General features: G+C 40.3%; 1 long non-coding RNA gene across 1 annotated transcript in view; it reads left to right on the forward strand.

Annotated features, from left to right (window-relative positions):
* LOC125147391 (uncharacterized) overlaps window positions 1-22,043 on the forward strand; it is a 121,663-nt gene that overhangs the window by 71,669 nt on the left and 27,951 nt on the right. The gene's annotated exons all lie outside the window — the stretch shown is intronic.

Consider the following 22,043-nt stretch of genomic DNA (forward strand, 5'->3'; position numbering starts at 1 on the left):
GCTGGGTATCCTCTTTGTAGCAAATGTTCACATTTAATCTCATTTAATCCTTGCAATCTTGTGAAGCAAATACTTTTAGTATTATTCTAATGACAATTACCTTCCTTTTCTAGGTAAGAAAACTAAGGCTCAGTGAACTTAAGTAATTGCTCAGATGTGTATCACTAGGAAGTGACAGATAATGGGCTTCTAACCCTGTTTGACACCAAGGGCTTCTTTGAACTAGTCCACGAGCTTCAGTGGGGGGGGGGGGGGGGTCGGGGGAAGGAAGAGACTGTACAGTATAAAGACAAGCTCCTTGATGCTATTATATCATTCATTTGCTTATTGTATATTAATTATGTAGCAATGATTGGTGAGTCCTGAGTTTCCTGGATTTAATTTTTTTGTATCATATTATGAATGAATTATAGTTGTGAAATATATCTTTTAATTTGAAGAACCACCCCCAAAATCCTCTATAGTTTGTATGCCATGGTAGGTTAATAGCTTAGCTTTTCTTTGCTACCACAAAGATAGAATCTTTTACCCATTTCTGATTATTTCATTTCTGTAAGTAGAGAGTTGGGGATGAAACTGGTGTCCAGTTTCTTTCACAATGATCTGTCTTTAGATTTACTGCCCACCTCAAAAAGTTAAAGCCTGCAATAATTGTGCATATTGAATATGTCATGCCACTGGGTAGCAAATTATCGAGCTATTTTTTGACAATGCCCTCTTGAAATAGCAACATGAAAAACTGAATTTTTATTTAAACTGCAATGACGACAATAGCTTACTTCTTGTAAGATGGAGTATTGGTTAGCAAATTACAAGCATGTGAAATTGGGTACTTCTGGTCACAGGAGAAAGTCACTGTCTATTGGCAACCATCCAAGAATGCAACCACAAGTCACGGCTGTCATAAGACCAAGCTGCTATTATGATTCCTTAGTGATATCTAGTCCAGTAAAAATGCCATTTTCAGAAGTCAATTACCAACAAAGCAGTGGTGGATTTTGTGGTTGGTTTATTTGGAAATTGTTCTTGGGGGTCTTGAGAAAAGAATCTAACTTCTTCTTCAGCAATTAGTGTGTTACTACTGATTCAGGTCACATTTAGTTTTCTTTTTAATGTATAATGTATTGGAATATGTATGAATACCTGTGTTGGCTGAAGACAAAAAAGGTACCTCTCAAGATAAATTGGCTAAGAAAAGCAAGTCAAATCACTTTGTACAGATCTGTCTTGTGTAGGTGAAGATGTTTGTGTTCCTGAGTTTGACCCACTATGTTTGCTTAGTTACTGTTTAACAGCTCTCGTCCAGGCCTACACGCGAGCACAGACTCATCTCTACTGTCGTGCAGACCTCCCTCAGCTTTGCTCAAGTGGCTTATCAATCTCATTTAACAGACACCTATTACATGCTGAGCACTGCTTGGGTAAAATTTGAATGCAGTATTGTTTCAAGAATCTAAGGTTTAGAGAGAGTTTTCTTGTAGCTAAAAATGGAAGGCCTTCTCTTTTCAGTCACAGCCACACTTAGACTTGGGGATCAGTCACCTTCAGGCAGGCAGGGGTTCTCATTAGATCTCTGCCTTCCAGAAGTCAGTGTGAGCCCCTTCAGCCACAGGCTTCTCAAGGTTTGTGCACATTTCCCAGGGCTTCAATTCCATCCTTGTTTCTGGCTCCAACTTTCTCTCTGAATCCCACTTAAGCTTCTTCCATGTTTCCAGTGTACATTAACTACCAGATAGGTGGTGATTGACTGATATGTTGAGGGTAAAAGCAGTACATTCTAGGAGCGCCGCGGTGGCTCAGTTAGTTGAACGTCTGAATCCTGACTTTGGTTCAAATAATTATCTGTGGTCATGGGATTGAGCCCTGCACTGGGTGTGGAGCTTGCTTAAGAGTCTCTCTCTCTCTCTCTCTCTGCCCCCCTCTTTCTCTCTCTCTCTCTCTCTCAAAAAAAGTAGCCCATTCTAACAAATAATTCCAATTCCAAGCCATGGAAAGATATTTGGATCTTCTATTTCTTTTGTCCTTAGACAAATTTGGTCTTTTTATTTTATAAGAAGCAATTTATGACAAAGAGGTTCCACAATTCTGTAATGACTTTGCTATCCAGACTATAAGTTTCATGCAGAGGTTAACTATGTGGTTAACCTACATCTCATAGAGGTACTCACTACTTCTCAGTTGACAAAATCCTAATGGAATAATTAATTGCACGGAAAAATAAAATTTCTCAGTGTAAGTTTGACTTCTGACCATGTCTGATCAAGGCTAATGACACACTATGCTAATAAATATTGTGCAATGGAAAAATGCATCTAATGAAGCTGCGGGTAGCACTTTATCCACTTCAAAAAGCGTTTGCTTTTATACCTTTCTGTGTTTCATACATTCCAAAAAGAGCCATTTGACTTAATTGCAAGCAACTGTGAAAATCAAGACGATTTAACATCGGTTATAAAAATAATCTTTTAGAATGGGCTGAGTGATTTAAAGAATATGCAGCTTATTTTCTTTTTTTTGTGTATTTGATCACTAAAACAAATTCATTGTAATTTACACAGACGAAATTATAACTGAAGAGTTAGCAGGGAATTGAGATTACTAGGGAGTGAAAGCACTCTTCTGTGGGCAAAGAATTTTTTTCCAGAGTTGTTTAGCTGAAATGTTGTATACGTAAAGGCCTAATGTATTTTGGCAACTGTAACCCTGAGATTTACATCTTTTGCTATTTCAATTTTAAAAATATTCAAAAATGCCTTTTATCTGCCTTTTCAGCCATTTAGTTTCATTCTCTACAATATACCCTAGACATAGTGAACTTGATTGCCTGCAGAATGAATTAATGAACCTTTTATGTCAATGCGAGTTTATTAACAACATTCGTGACATTTTCAAATCAATCCTTCTATGTTCTCTAATTATGGCCTCATTGTGGTTATGAACCATCCCAGGGGAAAAACAAAGGGAGGGGTGGGGGGTAGGGGATCAACATACTTACAACTGACTTCAGAAAAGAACATTAATAAGGGGACGTGTATCTAAATTATGTTTTTTGTTGTTGTTGGTTACATTAAATGCAGAATGCAAATGCCTGTTCTTTAAGTGTTTTGGCTATTGTTCAAAAATGTGAATTATTCTGCCGGAAGGCAAAAACACTTTCCTTTGACCTCTATATCCATAGTTAATTTGCTTGTTTTTTTCAGCATGGGGGCATTTCTAAACTTTAAAGTAAATATTATTTACACAGCACATGCACTAACAATCAACAGCCTTAAAACATCTCAATGACAAAAATTTAAATGATTTTGGATGAAGGTTATTTAATGTTTTAGCCAGTTTTCAGACTATGTAAAGAAGTGTAAAATTTGTCTAATCATACATACATATTACACATATACATATATGTAATTTCCTGGTCCTTTACCTCTCCTGATCACTAAACCTTCAAATCCTGGCATATGTTTCTGGGTGACACTGTCTCCCTCACTGTGCCAGTGATTCCTAACAGGTAAGTCAGGGCACACTGACAGTATTGTTACTCTTCCACAGGAGTGCTGCCAAATTTTCCTTGTTTCATATAACCTATTTTTGTGTCAACTGAGGACACATATTATGTTCTGTGATAGGTTATATGAAACATTGTCAGATGTTCTTGCAACAAGATTAAGGTACCATTTTCCAAAAATAAGGGATAAAAGGAAATAGTTATGTCAAACCAGTGACAGCTTAGACCTATACTGTCCAATATGGCAGCCATTAGTCCCATGTGGCTGTTGAGCACTTGAAATATGGCTAGTCCAAACCGAAATGTGCTGTAAGTAGACAAACGCATCAAATGTTGAAGGCTAAGTGCAAAAGAAAATTGTGAAATATCCATTAATAATTTTTTATGTCGATTACATATTGGAATGTTAATATTTTGGACACATCACATTAAATACAATACATTGTTAAAATTAATTTTATATGTTTCTTTTTACCTTTAAAAAATGTGGCTACCATAAAACTTTAAATTCCATATGCAGCTTTCATTATATATCTTTTGGACGGCACTGGTATGGAGTCAGATGTTTATTGGAACATGAAAGAACTGCTTTATTAATATATAAGAAGACATGGTCAAGTCAATAAGGTTTTCCAATAGCTGCCTAGTGCTAATGGATGCTTGAATAGAAATACCATTCTATTGTAGCCACGGCTGTCTAAATTATTTAAGACTTGTTTAGTCCTGTTCTGAACTTTTAAAGCCCTTCAGTGTGTACCCCCTTACACACATACACAGGAGGCCGAGGACAGGCAATGTGTCCTTCAGGTGTATGTTAATGTGGAAGTTCCACATGTTCTTTATCTTATCCTCAGGGACAATTTGATCTGTGACTTTCATAAGTTATCTCTAATTCAGATGCTTGCTAACAGAAAGGAGCAGGAAACAAAACAAAACAAAACAAAACACTTTTCCTGCCATTGATTTCCAACTTGGACCATCAGTTGTGTTTGTTAACTTAGCCATTCTAGGGGGCGCCGCTGCTCCCTCCTCCCCACCCAGAATCACTCTCCTGTCAAAAGAGATTTGTCTTTGGCTCAGTATTTTATGCTAATCCCTGCTTTGAAAGGATTGAGTTGGAAGGTAGAAAGATGAGGGCCCCTCACATTCCAAATGTGCATTAACTCTTTGAGGGCCAGTGGCTCTTGTAAGATGTTCTTACCGCGCTCAGTTCTCCAGCCTCTTCTCCCCTCTCGTTTGTTCCATTCTGGAAAATTTCAAGCCCAAACATCTGTTTTGAAGTGCTGTGCTCCTTTCTGGACAACAGTGGGTTTTTTGTTGTTGTTGTTGTTGTTGTTTTGTTTGTTTGTTTGTTTTTTGTTTTTTTGTTTTGTTTTGTTTAATTCCTGAGTTTGCTTATTTCCTCCTTATCATCCCCAGATGTTTTGCCCCCCCCTCCCCACCTTATTTTTTCTCATTTTAGTAATTGTGCAAGCCCCAGAAAAACTGCTGGCAGATTTTTTCTCTTTGGATCGCCCTGAACAACTCTCACCAAGAATTCTACCTTTGCTCTTTGCCCATCTTTAATGGACTTGGGCCAAAGTCCATGAAGGATTTGGGGGTTAGGGGAAGATGGTAGGCAGTAATTTCTATCTTTAAGTCAATATGAGTCCTCTTGGAACCATAGTATCTACACACAGGTGGAGCTGTGGAGGATGGACATGTGCTTCACAACTTAAGAATTTCTGTTGTCATTTTGTCTATTAAAAACAAAGCAGAGGAAGCATAAAAATATGGTTTTTTTTTAAATAGTAAAATTTTGTCATTTCTGCTTGTAAAAAACTAAGGTAAGAGCATGTAAACCAGCCATAACATTACAGGACAAGAATCCACAGTAATCCTTATATTGATTATAAATGTAGTAATAACAACACATTAAACCTAACATCTTATTGGTTTCCAAGTGTCCTTACCAGCAATCTGGAGCAGGGGAAGCAGCTGGGAGTCCGGGGCCCTCAGAATAAAATAGTCAAAGCCTGGAGTTTAGGTTGGACAAGGTTCTGGAAAAAGTTGTGTAGATCCAGGCAAATAATTTTTCTTCTATAGACCTCTGGTGCTTTATTCATACCAGGCTCTGATACTGTGTCATTTTAGATTTCCCAGAAAACTAAATGTGGACAAGGGAACATAAGCATCTATGTTGTAGCGGGAAAATTACTTTTATGCCTATTTCACAGAGGAAATACACCCAGAGAGGTTGAATTCTTTATCAAATGTCACACTGCTGGTTGGTGACAGACTGGGAGTCAGAGTTCAGGTCCTCTGCCGAGATCTAATGGGAGCCTTGGCGGTGGCTAGACTTCAGGGCAGCTGATCTCCTAGGACAACCTCAGGCAGTGGCCATCTCTGCCTTTCAAATTCATGCTATGGGTCACAGAAAACTCCATCTCAAATTGTTAGCTGTTTTTTTTTTAAGTTTATTTATTTATTTTGAGAAAGAGCCAAGTTGGGAAGGGACAGAGAGAGAGGGAGATAAAGAGAATCACAAGCAGGCCCCACACTGCCAGCACAGAGCCCAACAAGGGGCTCAAACCCATGAACTACAAGATCATGACCTGAGCCAAAGTGGATGCTAAACTGACTGAGCCACCCAGTCGCCCATATTTGTTAGCTATTTTGATTGCCCGCTTCTTGTGACCTTCCCCTGTGCCCTGGCCTATGACATGCTCAGGAAGATAGGACATGTGTCTGTGAATGAGGAGGTAAAGCCAGATCTCTGAAGGGTGAGGACTGAGACCACCAAACTGACCTGACCTCCTCCTGGAGAGAATGATGCACTCTGGGCCTCTGGAAGCTGTGCATGCCTCTGTTCCCTACAGGCAATTCTGGAAGATGAACAGAGTCTAGGAAAGGGCCTGTCATTTCCAAATTGAGTTTTCAGAATGTTGAATTGGAAAACAGAAAAGAAAGGAAGGGAAGGAAAGGGAAGGGAAGGGAAGGGAAGGGAAGGGAAGGGAAGGAAAGGAAGAAGGATGGAAAGAAAATAAAGTGGAGAATTGGTCTTCTATCTACAGAGATTTAGAACACAAGCCCTCCCTGTGAGGGAGGAGGGATGGATTTGACCCTTGCTAAGAAAGCAGAATTGAGTGTGGCCCCAACTGATGGTATTATCAGCTTATTCATTAAAAAAGTGTGTGTTAAATGCCCACTATGGGCAAGGTGCTTGCTAGTGGGAAGTGTTGTTCAGGGAGGCAATCTTTGGAGTATGGGAAGAAATTACAGTTAAGTGGGAGAAAACCAGTTAAATACATCTTATGGCAGGGGAAGTGGAACGATTTACACTTTTAAACACAGGAGTGAGGGTAGTCAAGAACTGAGTCAGACAATGCCCAAAAGAGATAAAGATCTCGGTCAAGGTGCTGTGCAAGCTCTATCACTGGCTTCCCTGGTAACAACTCCATTTTATGGCAAGAGCAGTGTGGTCAGAAAAGCCACATGGCAATTCAGGAAGCAGCGATGTGAGCTGGCCTCTGTGTGGCCTGCTTCTCTACACTGAGGAGGAAGGCCTGGGACAAGTTTTTGAGGGTTTGAGCCACACAGAATGACAGAATGAGGGGAAATATTAAATGGTTGATTAGAGCCTGCCTACTCGAGAGGGTCTCCTTTTACTGACTGGCGTCCCCATCCAATCGCTTACAAAGCTCTTTAGTGTCCTTGTGGTAGCCAACGCTCCTCAGTAGAACGAGTGACCATCTGAATGACTCCTCTGGCTCTTCCTGCTCTGCCCCTCCTGTATGTGCTGGCTCATGTGCTCACAAGGTGCCAGGACTTAGGATTCACTCTGCCCTCAGGGTGGCTTCCTCCCTGGTGCTCGGTGGGGAGTCAGAGCTTCCTTAGAACATGCCCACGAGAACCTATTCACTCTCTAATCAGGGAGAGCCTGAAAGCAGTAGCTTGGCTGATGGTTCTGAAACAGATCCCTTCCACATGCGGCCAAAACACTTTTGAATATCTCTGCAAGCAATCTGAGCCTGCTTTTAGTGGTGTGAGTCTGTAATTGTTGTTTAATTGATGGAATGAGTTACCACAGAAGGACATATAATGTCCATTCTTGGAGATCTTTGAAAGGAAGATTATTTTTTGTTTGAATGAGTTTCTTTTGCCTACAGATCTCTTTGAATTCTGTTCTATGGCTTTTGGTCATGCTAAGGGACAATTCCTAATGGATTTCAGTTTTCTCAGGTTTGCTGCTAAGCTCTAATTTTGTTGCAGGAGTAGAAGTTCTGACTCATTGTCCATGATCATTTATTTATTTACTTATTTGTTTATTAATTTGGGAAAGCATGAGTGAGGCAGGGGCAGAAGGAGACAGGGAGAGACAGAATCTTAAGCAGGCTTCACGACTCGATCCCATGATGCTGAGATCATGACCTGAGCTAAAATCAAGAGTGAGACACTCAACTGACTGAGCCACCCAGGTGACCCCATTGTACATGATCTTAATCAAAGAAGAGAAAACAGCTGCAAATGTATTGTTTGAAAGGAGGGAGCCCCGAAAATGTCATCTGCAGAAATCCTGGTGGACCTGCGAGGGACAATCTAAGGAGACTGTGGAAACCACAGAATAGGGTAAAATACGGTGGTTCTTTCAAAACCATCAAGAGGGAAAGGAATGAATACATCAGCAATACATGAAAATGTGTCCTGGTTAGTCATTATACAGTTGACATAAAATATGAACTGTACTTTCCTTCTGCATCTGATTCATGTTTACACTTTAGATTCACTTTTCTTTTTCTTTTTTTTTTTTTTTTTTTACATTCACTGGACTCTGTGCAATGAGTCACCACTTTAACTGATAGTTCTTGCAGGCAGAATTAAAACTGCATTGATCCATGAGGTGTTTAATTGACAGTGAGGCCTTGCCATGTGACACAAAAGTTCTGGAGAGTATGCCGGGGTTTACTTTATGATATTTTGAGCCTCCAGATGGAGTTGGAAATGCAAGTGCTGATGTCAGAGGGGCTTTTGGACTAGAACCAGAGATTCAGAGGGAGGTCATAATTCAAGTCACGGGTGTGGATGCACTCAAGAGAAGCAGGCATAGGAACGGGAGGACGGAGCAAGTGGACAAGCTTGCAGGAAGCAGGGAAGCACAAGCAAGAAGTGCCACGTCACAGCCCTCAAGGGAGCCAGGACTTTGAAGGAAGGCGTGATCCATGGAGTCAAATGCAGCATAGACATTTGGCAAAACAGAGCTATGGGAAAGCCACCAGATGGTGGTGACTACAAAGCCTTAGGTGGCTCCTGAGATGATGGTCTCGATAGAGTCTTGAAACAGAAACCTGACTGCACGGTGCTCAGGTGTCCGTGATGAATAATTCTGATGGGCATTTTGAGGAGACCAGTGGTGAAGGCAGGGAAGGCAGGGGGTGAGAGTCCAAGTGCACCTAAACGGTTTTGCTTTTTAAGAAGGGAGGTCATCTAAATGCATGTGCAGAGGAAGGAGCCTCTGGGAAGAGGAAGCCTCAGAGTCTCTGAGGAGGCAGGTGAGGAGATTACTGAAGGAGCTGGAAAGAACTAGATTAATAATGAATGAGGAGAATCTCACCTTGAAAGGAAGTAGCTATGGGTAAAGACAAGGGGACCCCCAAATACATACACCTTCTCACTGTATAAAATTCAAACAGTACCGCAGCATGGTGGCCAAGACCATGGACCTGGGAGTCAGATTGCCGGGGTTCCAATGACAACTTTGACTCTAACCAGTCTGTGTGACCTTGGACATGTTACTTGATCCTCTGTGGCTCAGTTTCCCCATTTTCAAAATGTGGAAAATAATAGTACCTACCATATAAGATGATATAGATATTTGTATATCTATAGATAGATGGATAGACGAATCGGTAGACATAAAATGCTTAGAATAGCATCTGACAGATAGGTAAGTACTATATAAATTAACATAAAGTGAAGACCAGTCCTGGAAGTTTGAGGGAAGTTTCAGGCACTCAATTGAGTCAATCTCTAACAGAACATATCTCATGTAAGTTTCCTTCTTGGAGCCGGTCTGGGTTATGGTTTTCTGTTTTTTGTTTTGTTTCTTGTTTGTTTTGCCCCTAGTTGACCCTTTGTCTAATGTAGGAAGTCAACCCACAGCACCTGATGCCCTTGCAGTGATTAAATGTTTGTGGTCCCATTCAGTGGTGAACCCCATCTGAAATCCTGTCAGACATTATCGGATGCTTGCATTCAAGCCTGGAAAAAAAAAATGTGCTTGACAAGCTTGCATGTAAAAAACTCTCTGACTCCTAAGAAAATTGAGTTTTAAAACTGAAAACTCAGAGATTTCAACTCTGAGTAATATAAAGTATTTGAGTCAGTAAGAATATAGCTTTATTTATAGAAGCAATAAAAGGAATATTCCACACAGGCGTTTTACACACAAGGCATTTCAGACACCAAGAGGGGGAAGTGAATTTTTACAGATTATTCACATTGAGTCCAGGATACTTGGTTACCTATTGTCATCTTCAAAAAACAGAATCTTGTGTCCTCTCTTGAACGCAAATTAAACAGCACAGCTTAATTGGTCCAAGCCGCACTGAATCTGGAGCTCTCCAGTCTGTGCTCTTACCCCGACTCTTATAACTGCTACACTCACCACAGACAGAACAGTGGGTGGTAAGTCAGGCAAAAACAAAAAACAAACAGACCCTCCTTTGGGGCATGGCAAATGTAAGGGAAAGATAAATGTTAAACAAAGCTGTATTTATCACACAACAATGCCCCCATTAGAGCACCTTGTTTCTGTAGACAAATACTCCTAGCACATTTTTTCCATTGCTGAAGAACCTTCAGTGGCTCCCGAAGCGCCTGTGGATTCAGGATGACTACATCCTGAGGCTGGGCTTCTCTTACAACTAGCCGTGATGGCGTAGCTGAAATTGTCTAAGAGCTGATTGGAGTTCAGTATTAATTATGCGGTGGGAGAGAGAGCCTGAAGACTTTATGATGGTGCTGACATGTGCTTGTTTGGGCACTAACACTCCAAATATTTTAGCCTGGCTAAAATATTCAACTCCCTCTATTACGTGGCATCAGCTCAGTACCCCAAGATTATCTCCCACTTAGAGTCTACTCAGACAGTCTGGGGTACGCTGCCATCCCCATTGTCTACTAGACTCATTTGTACTGTAGGACCTCTCTGCCCTTTTTCCTGCTGCTGTCCTGGACAGTAGTGCCCTTGGCACTACTTTTCTTTATGCTGCTACGTTGATAACTAGTTACCTTTTTTTCTGGCTCTCTGGTTTTATTTAACTCTTAACTACAGTGTCATTGTGTACAATTCAGACCATACAATGAACTCTCCCAATCCACGTTTTACTCCCAAATAATTACTGTTACCAGTTTGATGTGTGTCTTTCCATGTATTTTTATACATTTACATGCTTGTGGATATATAGATAAATATAGCTTTGTTTGTTATTTTTAATGTTATGTATTTTATCTTTTAATTGGTTATAAATCCCTTGAGGGGACGGGTGGGCATTACGAATGTTTCATCACCCACAGTTTATAATAACCTCTTTCCTAAAAACAGCATTAGAGCAGGATGGGACTGGTACATGGAGAAGTGGTGGTAAGAGGGTAGGCTCCTTGGACTTGAATGCTGGCTCTAAAGATTATTGGTATTGAGTTCCAATATTAATGGTAATACTCTCTCAATATTAGGTAACCCATTTTGTACAACAACCATGAGAAGTAGGTTTCCTCAATTTACTGATGGGAACACGGAGACCTGAAGTGATTACATAATTTTCCCAAGGCCATATAGCTAATATGTAGCACAGCCAAAATCTGAACCCAGATGTTGCTGGCTCTAAAGTCCTTATTTTTCCCATTCGATTACACCCCTTGGGAGACTGAAGAGAATGAGCATAACCGAGGTGAGATGGACACTGAAGATGCTGAGTTCATTTATCCTTTCAAAGATGTGGTTGCTGGAGGAAAGACAAGTAAATGGAGATTCCTTTCAACTTCCCCGGGGGTTCCTGTTGAGGAAGTAGATGAAAAGAACTTAACTTTTGGGGCACCAGGGTGGCTCAGTTTGTTAAGCATTTGACTCGATTTCAGTTCAGGTTATGATCTCACAGTTGAGATTGGCACTGGGTGTGGAGCCTGCTTGGGATTCTCTCTGCCCCTCCCCTCCCTCCTCTCTCTCTCTAAAACAAAACAAAACAAACAAACAAACAAACAAACAAAAAAAACAAAAAAAACAAAAATAAACCCAAAAAACCAAAAAAAAAAAAACAACAAAAAACCTAAAAGAAACCTTATCTTTAGGCATCTAGACTTCATGAATCTTGCCACCTTTCTTATAATTTCTGGCATCTTCCTCTTTTTTTTTTTTAATTTTTTTTTTTAATTAAAAAAAATTTTTTATTTCAACGTTTATTTATTTTTGGGACAGAGAGAGACAGAGCATGAACGGGGGAGGGGCAGAGAGAGAGGGAGACACAGAATCGGAAACAGGCTCCAGGCTCTGAGCCATCAGCCCAGAGCCTGACGCGGGGCTCGAACTCACGGACCGTGAGATCGTGACCTGGCTGAAGTCGGACGCTTAACCGACTGCGCCACCCAGGCGCCCCTTTTAATTTTTTTTTAATGTTTATTTATTTTTGAGACAGAGAGAGACAGAGCATGAATGGGGGAGGGGCAGAGAGAGAGGGAGACACAGAATCGGAAACAGGCTCCAGGCTCTGAGCCATCAGCCCAGAGCCTGACGCGGGGCTTGAACTCACGAACCGTGAGATCGTGACCTGAGCTGAAGTCGGACGCTCAACCAACTGAGCACTCAGGCGCCCCTGGCATCTTCCTCTTAACTGTTCTTGACCTCTGAATTTTGCTGCCTTCTTGACTCTTTGATATTGCCTTTAAGCGTTCCTTTCATTTTTTGTCTCCTTTTGGTTTTTACCCCTGTCTTCTCCTAGAGTTTTGTACCGAAGCAGCAATTCATAAACTAGGAGATTGCAAGTAAAATCAAGCTGATATAAACAGGGAGACGTCTGGGGTAATTTCCCAGAACTGGCATTGTCTGTAGAATTTTCTGTTTTAGGGAGAGTTTGGGATAAACTACCTTTTCCTCTATCTGCTTCTTTCATGTTGGATTTATCCAGGTTTCATCATCAGCCCTTCATCTTTCATTCAGTACATCTTATATTCCCTTCCTGGACAAGCTCAATCATGCCCATGGCTGCTGCTAAAACTTCTGTAGTATAGGAGTGACCCTCAAAGCTCCAGCTTCTGCACTAATTTTCTTCTGACTTCAGCACCAACTTTGCACCTCCATCTATATTTCTCATGGCATCACAATGCCCACATACTTCCTCTTCCTCCCCATGGCCACCTTCTTCATTTCATATTGCCCATCTTGATGACTGTCTCCATCCTTCAAGCTGTCCAGATCAGAAACCCAGGAGTCATCCTAATCCCTTACTCACATGCCTGGTCAATCAGTCACAGATCCTTACTGAGTCAACCTTCTAAATAACTCTTGAACCTGTCTTCTCTATTGCCATTGCCACTCGGTTGGGTCAGGCCACTTAATTCTTGCCAAGACAGTTTATGTCATTAGCCTTCTAATTGTCCCTTTGCCTTAGAGATAGTCTGGTGCACAAATCTGCTTAAAACCTCTCAAAGGAGCCCCACTTCTTAGAGGACGAAGGGCAGAGCCTTTTTGATATCATCTTTGCTGCTTTTCTTATTTCCTCCTTTGTATGTGCCTTTGTGCTCAAACTAAAATGAGCAACCTTGGATGTGAGGGCGATCTGGCTGCGACATCTGTCACCCCATTGATCGCCAGGGTTGATTCGGCTGATCTGGCTGGCTAGGCGGGTGTCCCCTTCCTCCCTCACCGCTCCATGTGCGTCCCTCCCGAAGCTGCGCGCTCGGTCGAAGAGGACGACCTTCCCCGATAGAGGAGGACCATTCTTCGGTCAAGGGTATACGAGTAGCTGCGCTCCCCTGCTAGAACCTCCAAACAAGCTCTCAAGGTCCATTTGTAGGAGAACGTAGGGTAGTCAAGCTTCCAAGACTCCAGACACATCCAAATGAGGCACTGCACGTGGCAGTCTGCCTTTAAAAATAAATAAATAAATAAATAAATAAATAAATAAAATGAGCAACCTTATTTCACCAAATCTAATGCACCATTGGTTGTAAAACATACCATTATTTTGTGTTCCACTATGAAAGAGGGGAAAAAAACACTGTCAGGTAAATTATAATTTGTCATCAATTGTAAGATATAACCCAACCTCTGAGACATTAAAATGGGAGAAGTAATGTGGCCTAGAAGAAGTGAAATGCAGTACTTGGTGTTTCCCTTCTGCTCACTGTGCTCCTGCATAGGTTGTTTCCATTACCCCTGATGTTTTCACTTCACTAGAACCCCTTGAGCACCAGGCAAACTCCTGCTCATCCTTCAGGAACCTACTTCACAGTCCCCCCCCCCTTTCAGGAAGACTTTCCTGGCCTATGTTGACAGCTCTGAGCTCCCCTCTTGAGCTCTCTATGCTATGGCAGTTAGCACATGGCCATCACTAGTTGTTCTAGGTCTCCCCACCTTTGGGGAGCAGAAACTGTGCTCCATTCATCTTTGTTTCCCTGTTGGGGAAGTTTTAGGAGATGGTAGGTATTTAATTATTGTCTTAGTCAGCTTGGGCTGCCATAACAAAATACCATAAACTGAGTAGCTTAAATAACAGAAACTTTTTTTCTCACAGTTCTGCAAGCTAGGAAGTCCAACATGAAGGTGCCAGCAAGGTGGGTTTCATTCTGAAGTCTCTTCTCTTGGCTTGTAGGCTGCTGCCATTTCTCCATGTGTTCAAGTGACTCCTCCTTATGTGCTCATGGGGAAAAAGGAAGAGCAATCTCTCTGATCTTTTCTTCTATTTCATCATGTGGGCCCACCCTCATGACCTCATCTAAACTTAATTACCTCCCAAAGACCCCATCTCTAAATCTGATCACATTAAGGATCAGGGCTTCAACATATGATTTGGAGTTGGGGGTGGGGGCACATTTCAGTCCAGCAATTCATGTTTGGTATATAGAGTAATGGATGTTACCCTGACTCAAATCCTCAGTTCACTCCAACCTTGCTTCCTGGGCGCACCTTGACTTTGACCTATCTAGTGACACTTCACCTATCCTTGGCCAATGTTTTGTTTTGTCCCTGTACTGACGTAGCACAGTTGATATGTTCAGGTTCATCACTGATCCAGCCAGCTAGGTGCTCCTAACCTCCATGAATGATAAATTTCTTGGATTCCCTACAGCATTTAGCACAGGGCCCAGCACATATTGAAGACCCAATCACTCTTTTTTGATAGCTCTACCAGCCCTTTACAATTGGGCAGAATATGCAAGCTGCTGAGAAATATCTTGTCTTAGATTTAGGATTTTAGTTGCAATGGATCTATTTTGCACAAAAAGTGCTTTTGGTGACATTGAAACATTATTTGTTCAAAGTACAGGACTGATTACTCTTACATCTCTTTCTTCAGTGCTTAATTTTTATTCTTTGTCCTGTGAAAAATTGGTGATTAGAATATCTATTTTAGCTATTGAGAGCATTGCATGTGGCAAATTGTCAGGCTCATTTTAATAACTGTTAGCTTTTTTGACCAATGACTTTAAAATGTTTCACTCTGAGGCCTCAGATGCCTTTTTCCTACCACAAGTAAACCCTATTAACCCTGTTTCAGTTAAGTTTACTCTGTTCATTTCATTTCATTGTGAATGTTCTTATAGAGGTAATTTATGCAATTTCTAGATTTGTGGATTATTATAAGCATGATGGATATTTTCATAATTGTCACCATAGCTGTTGATTTTGCTGATCACAGTTATTACTATAGTCTGTATAATGGGTGAAGAAACAAGCTGAACAAAATTCTGGGTAGGTATTTTTGTCTTCCCTTGATTCAAAGGAAGGGAAAGACGTATCAAGGATATTGAGTCTATTGGTGCAAGTCCATTTTATGACTTGATACAAGCTCATTAGTCAGAATTTGGGTGCTTCCAATGAATATGATTGCATAGTGGTCATAATCAAAAGTAAATCCAATTTTTGACTATCTAAAAGATTTGATTCACTGAACATTGTTAAGGTCAGGTACCGTCTCAAGTATGATTTGTGTATGATTGGAGTCAATGACTATGTTCGAGTGCATATTGAGTTCTAATGGGGAAAAGGAAGAATTCTTGGTTATCAAAAGAAGGGGTGTCCAGACCAATCAGAACAATATGTAATAGGTAGTTCAAGTTGTGAGCCAAGTTCTTTTAAATTGGTTTTAGACGAGTGAAAATCTATGAAAACAGATGTTCCCATTGCAAGGTTCAACTCTCCTCTTTGTTGCCAGTAAATTTTGTAACAGCTTTGTTGCTTTGATACCTCTAATTGAAATGTCCATGTATGCCTTGTTGTATGTCAAGGACAAGACTGAAGAAAGTGATATTTGTCTTTCAATCCTTACCACTTACTCGTTCTGTACTTTTTGCACCATTTGGATCTTCTTAATTACTCTCCCCTCCTGATCCAAATCACAACTGCCTTCCTCTTGCTGTAGGCATCCCTAGGCCTCCTGAGCCCCCTTACCACAGTCTGTGCAGGCCTATCTGATGACTCAATGTCTTCTAGTCTACTCATTTCACTGTGGCTACTCTTGCCTTAACTAGGTATTAGGAAAACACACATGACAATGAGGTTATTTCACGCTAAGGTCTAGACTCATAATTTGAGGGATATTGTCAAACTAGAGCATATTTAAAAGATAGGAGGGTTAGAGTGTTTGACACAATTTCACATCCAGGGACATCTGAAGGCACTAGGACTTGGGGAGGGGGATTTAGTCTGGTGATTTAAAACTGCAAAAGATGACAAAACTGTCTTCAGATTTGTGAGACTGTGTCGTCATCATCATCATCATCATCTTTTATGAAGATCCTTGGCATGCTGAATAATTCATGAACATTATCTCCAATCCTCACAGCAAACCTACAAGACTGGTATTAATGTCTGGGATAAGGATTAGACTTTAATCTTAAGAGTTAAAAGGCTGCTTAGAGGCTATCCAGTTTAACATTCATCCCAATGCAAAATACATAAAAACAAATGCCACATGCCATCAAATAATAGGACTGAAACCATGGATGGCAGTTGCAAGGAAGAGAGTTTTTGGTCAATCTGAAATTAAAATTTCTAACAAAGTTGCTTTAAGATGGCATGACTTTCTTTTTATTTTTTTAATTTAAAATAATTTTTCTAATGTTTTCATTTTTTGAGAAAGAGACAGAGCATGAGTGGAGAGGGGCAGAGCGAGAGAGAGAGACACAGAATCCCAAGCAGGCTCCAGGCTCTGAGCCATCAGCACAGGGCCTGACGTGGGGCTTGAACCCATGAATCGCAGCATCATGACCTGAGCCGAAGTCAGACACTTAACCAACTGAGCACCCAGACGCTCCAAGATGGCATGACTTTCCACAGGAGATGTGCAATTCCAGTCACTGGAGGTGTGCAAGTAGAGCTGGGCAACAACTTGACAAGGACACTGTGGAGGAAGTTCAAGCCTCAGAAGCAGAGATGAAATAAGATAATTTTGATGGTCCCATTAAACTTCTAATTCAGAATCTAAGTTATGAATGGCATGTAACTGTTAACAATGCATTTTTGCTCCTGCTCATAGTCTCCGAGATGATGAAATTTCCTAAAGAATATCATCTGTAATATGTGGACAGTCTGTGGGGCTTAGATGTGTCTGTGTTCACAGGACACTAAAACCAAGGTCAGCATTAAAGCAAAATGCTCTATGATGTGCGTGCTCGGGAGCTCATGTCTTCTACTTAGATCAAATCTTGGCTCTGCCATTCCTAGTTATATCAGCTTCCTATTATTACTATAACAAATTACCACAACTTAGTGGCCTAAAACAAAAAAAATTCAGCATACTACAGTTTTGGAGGTCAGTAGTCCAAAATGGGTCTCACTGGACAGAACTTAAGGTGTTGGCAGGTGTGGTTTCTTCTGGACATTCTAAGGAAGTATCTGTTTTCTTGCCTTTTCCAACTTCTGGAGACCACCTAAATTATTTGGGTCATGGCCTCTTCCTCCATCTTCTAAGTCAGCAATTTACTGTCTTTAAATCTCTCTCCAAGAGAGATTCTATAGTAACTATACATAGCGTATAGTTATGCTTCTACTGGGCCCAACTGGATAATCCAAGATGATCTTCAAATCTCAAGATCTTTAACTTCATTACATCTGCAAGATCCCTTTGCTATGCAAGGTAACATCTTCACAGTTTCCAGGGATTAGGACATGGACATCTTTGGGGGACCGTTATTCTAACTACTGTAATAGTCATGTGAACTTAAGGCAATTATTACGTATCCAAGCCTTGTTTTTCCATGTGCACAGTTTCACAAAATATTGAGGAAATATAATGAGATAATGCATCTAGAGCATTTAGCACAGGGCCTGGTACAAAAGTACCAGCACTTAATAAATTATACTTTAAGAAACTTGAGGATGAAAAGACAGAATAGAATCACTTCTCATGCAAAATGGCTGCCACTGACATGCTGCTTCCACAACTCTGTCTGAACAAACAAAATGAAAAAGACAAAGCTAGTGTAAGGGGAAGAAATACAAAAATTTACCTATTGTCAGAAGCATTATCATCTTTCACAAGTTTCATGTCTTTGATCCCCCAAAACCAAAACTTGATCATGAAATATACTCACTATTAAATAGAGATCTAATGATAATCCTTAAGCCTGGAAAAAATGTGAGAAGTCCTCTGATTGGACATCTCCTGCAACCAACATTCTCCCAAGCCGGAAACTGCCCATTTCAGTTTGAGACAGCTTTAATAATGATAATGTTCATCCTGGTATTCAGCTAAACTGACTCCTTATAACATCTTTCCTGTAGTTCTATTTATGCCTGCCTGCTTGAGTATCATACATTCAATGTTTCTTCTCTTAGACCATGTTTCCTTAGCCTTTGAGGATAAATCTCTTATCCCTGGCCCATTCAGCCCCACCCTTGGGCCTTCTCTAAACAAACTCAGTTCCTCATACTAAAATTTAACATAAATCAAGTTGTGTTTTTTTTTTTTTTGAGGCAGCAGAAAAAAAGAACTGAAAGACTAGGGTTTTTTTTCTTTTTTTCTTTTTTTTTTTTTTGGACCACATCCTCTTATTCATCTTGAACATTAGGATGAATAGACTATGAATATGGGATGGAGGCAAGCCAAAGAAGTTCTCTATATTATCACCACTAATATCCTGGTTCAAACCCCCAGTTTTTTTCCCAGGACTACTGCAATAGCCTTCTAATTGATTACTCCTTCCTCCTCCCCCTCCTTCTCCCCTTTCTCTTCCTCCTCCTCCTCCCCCTTTCCTGGCCTGTGTTCCTATCTTATAGATAAATGTACTGATACAGATAATTTAAATAAGTAATTTACTGAAGGCCATGCAGCAGTAAGTGGAAGAATAGACACCCAGACTATTTTCATTCACAGCCTATAAGAAAATGAAGGACAGTCAATGAAATCAACAATTAGAAGATGTGGTTTATATATTCAATGGAATACTACTTGGCAATGAGAAAGAATGAAATCATGCCATTTGCAGCAACATGGATGGAACTGGAAGGTATTATACTGAGTGAAATAAGTCAGTCAAAGAAGGACAGATATATGTTTTCACTCATATGTGGATCTTGAGAAACTGAACAGAAGACCATGGGGGAAGGGAAGGGGGAAAAATAGTTACAAACAGAGAGGGAGGGAGGCAAACTACAAGGGACTCTTAAACACAGAGGACAAACTAAAGGTGGATGGGGTTGGGGGAGAGGGAAAATGGATGATGGGCATTGAGGAGGGCACTTGTTGGGATGAGCACTGGATGTTGTATGGAAGCCAATTTGACAATAAATTTTATTAAAAAAAACAATTAGGCCATAAAATCACTCCAGTGAAATGAAAATAATGCACATTTGAAAACTATTTTAAAAGGACTCAGGGCTTTGGCTCTAAGAAAGATGGAATAAGAACTGCTCCCCATCTCTTCTACCGAATGCAACTATAAATCCTAGACTGATTGCATAAGACAGCTATGTGAAGTCTTTAATTTTTTTTAATGTTTATTTATTTTTGAAAGAGAGAGAGACACAGAGCATGAGTGGGGTAAGGGCAGAGAGAGAGGGAGACACAGAATCCAAAGCAGACTCCAGGCTCTGAGCTGTCAGCACAGAGCCCAACAAGGGGCTGGAACCCACGAACTGTGAGATCGTGACCTGAGCTGAAGTCGGACGCTTAACTGACGGAGCCTCTCAGGCACCCCAGTTATGTGAAGCCTTTAAAAAATAAATGGCAGCGTGCAGATTGAGGAATAAGACCTGAATTTGAAATTTAACCCAAACTGGGGCATTTACCAGTGGTTTTCTCCAGTATCACACAGTCTGGATTCAAATGCAGCCCAAAATCTGAAAGGTACCCGGGCTGCTATCAAGAAGAGATCTGAGAGACACTCTGGATTTCCATTTCCAGAGGCAGAGAAAAGGAGATTGTATGGAACAGACAGAGTGGAGAACACTCTGGGTTTTGCTCATATCATCTCCTATCCCAAACCCCAGGCAATAAAGGAGTGGCAGTGTTTTTTTATTTTTTCCCTCTGTCCTTCTAGTGCTTGGCCCTAGTCACAAGAAGTGCCCTGCTGAGTAGAAAAAATAAAGGTTCAACTTTCTGGCTGGAAGACCCAGTGGGTTGAAACATATTGGTGAGATTGCAGAGAGAAGAGAAATCAAGAGTAATTCCCTAATATTGTATATAAGCCTGGGCTTGCATTTGATATGCACATATATGGATCTGAGCATACCATAAGATTAGACAACAGGATGACAGGACAGACCACACCCCAGGCCCCAGACTGGATGGTACACATGTGGGATTGAATAACACTGAAAACACTTTGAAATTGAACTGATACTGGAAACATAGCCCATAGAAGTCAGGTCAGAACATGGGACGTGAATGTAACCTGGACAATTGCCTGCTAAAACAAAAAGTCATTTCCCTCAGGATTTAAGCAAGATTCAGAATCTCATAACTTAATATTCTAAATGTCTAGGATTCACTCCAGAATTATTTGGGGAAGGAGTAGAAAGAAAGAAAACCCAGGGAAATCTTAATGAACAGGAAAACACAATGAACAGGTGTCAACTCTGAGATTATCTGCAAGAAAGAAGAGTAAATGCTCTTGAAACAAACAGAAAGGTAGACCATCTCAGCAAAGAAATAGAACATATAAGGAGAACCAAATGGATATTTTAAAAGTGAAAAATACAATGTCTGGGGTGCCTGGGTGGCTCAATTGGTTAAATAAGCATCCAACTCTCAATTTTGGCTTAGGTCATGATCTCACGATCATGAGATCAAGCCCGACCATCAGGCTCGTGCTGGGTGTGGAGCCTGAGTAAGAGTCTCTCTCTCCCTCTCTTTCTGTGCCCCTCCCCCATTCACACACATGAGCATGCATGCTCTCTCTCTATCAAAAAATAAAATAAAATATTAAAAAATTTTTAAAAAAGAAAAGTAAAATTTCAAAACCAAAATAAATCACTGAGGAACTCAATAGTAAATCAGAAATGGCAGAGGAAAAATAAATCAATGTAAATAGTGCAATATTAACAACAGAGAAGAAAAAGATTTTTAAAAATGAACAGAACCTCAGGGAACTATAGGAAACACCAAAAGCACTAACATCAATGTTGTATCATCAGAGTCTCAGAAAAAGAGAAGAAAGAGCATGGAGTAGAAAAATTATTTGAAGGAATAATGGTTGAAAATATTCTAAATCTGACAAAATACATATGTTTTTTAATTTAAGAAGCTCAGTGAATTCCAAATAGAATAAACTCAAAGAAGTCCATCTTCAAACACAGTATAGTCAAATGGCTGAAAATGAAAGACAAAGAACAATCTTGAAAGTCAGTCAGAGAAAACCAGTTTATCTCATATAGAGGGATAAGGACACAAATGGCCGCAGATTTCTCATCAGAAACCATGGAGACCAGAAGAAAGTGATACAACATTTTATTTTAAAATTTTATTTTATTTTATTTTATTTATTTCATTTTATTCTATTTCATTTTATCTTATTTTTGCTGTTGTTGGATATGCCAACTTTTGTTTTGAGGAGGTTAATTTTTTGTTTCAATTTTTTATTTTTTTAAATTCTAGTTAGTTAACATATATGGTAAAATTGGTTTCAGATGTGGAATTTAGTGGTTCAAGTGATACAACATTTTATGTTATTTTTTAAAATATTTATTTATTTATTTTAGAGACAGAGCACAATGCGGGGAGAGGGGCAGAGGGAGAGAAAGAAAAACTCTCAAGCAGGCTCCACTCTTAGCATCTTGGAGCCCAAGACAGGGCTCTATCTCATGACCCTGGGATCATGACCTGAGCTAAAATCAAGAGTCAGATAC

The sequence above is a fragment of the Prionailurus viverrinus genome, chromosome D2 (assembly GCF_022837055.1).
Source record: "Prionailurus viverrinus isolate Anna chromosome D2, UM_Priviv_1.0, whole genome shotgun sequence".
NCBI lineage: Eukaryota > Metazoa > Chordata > Mammalia > Carnivora > Felidae > Prionailurus > Prionailurus viverrinus.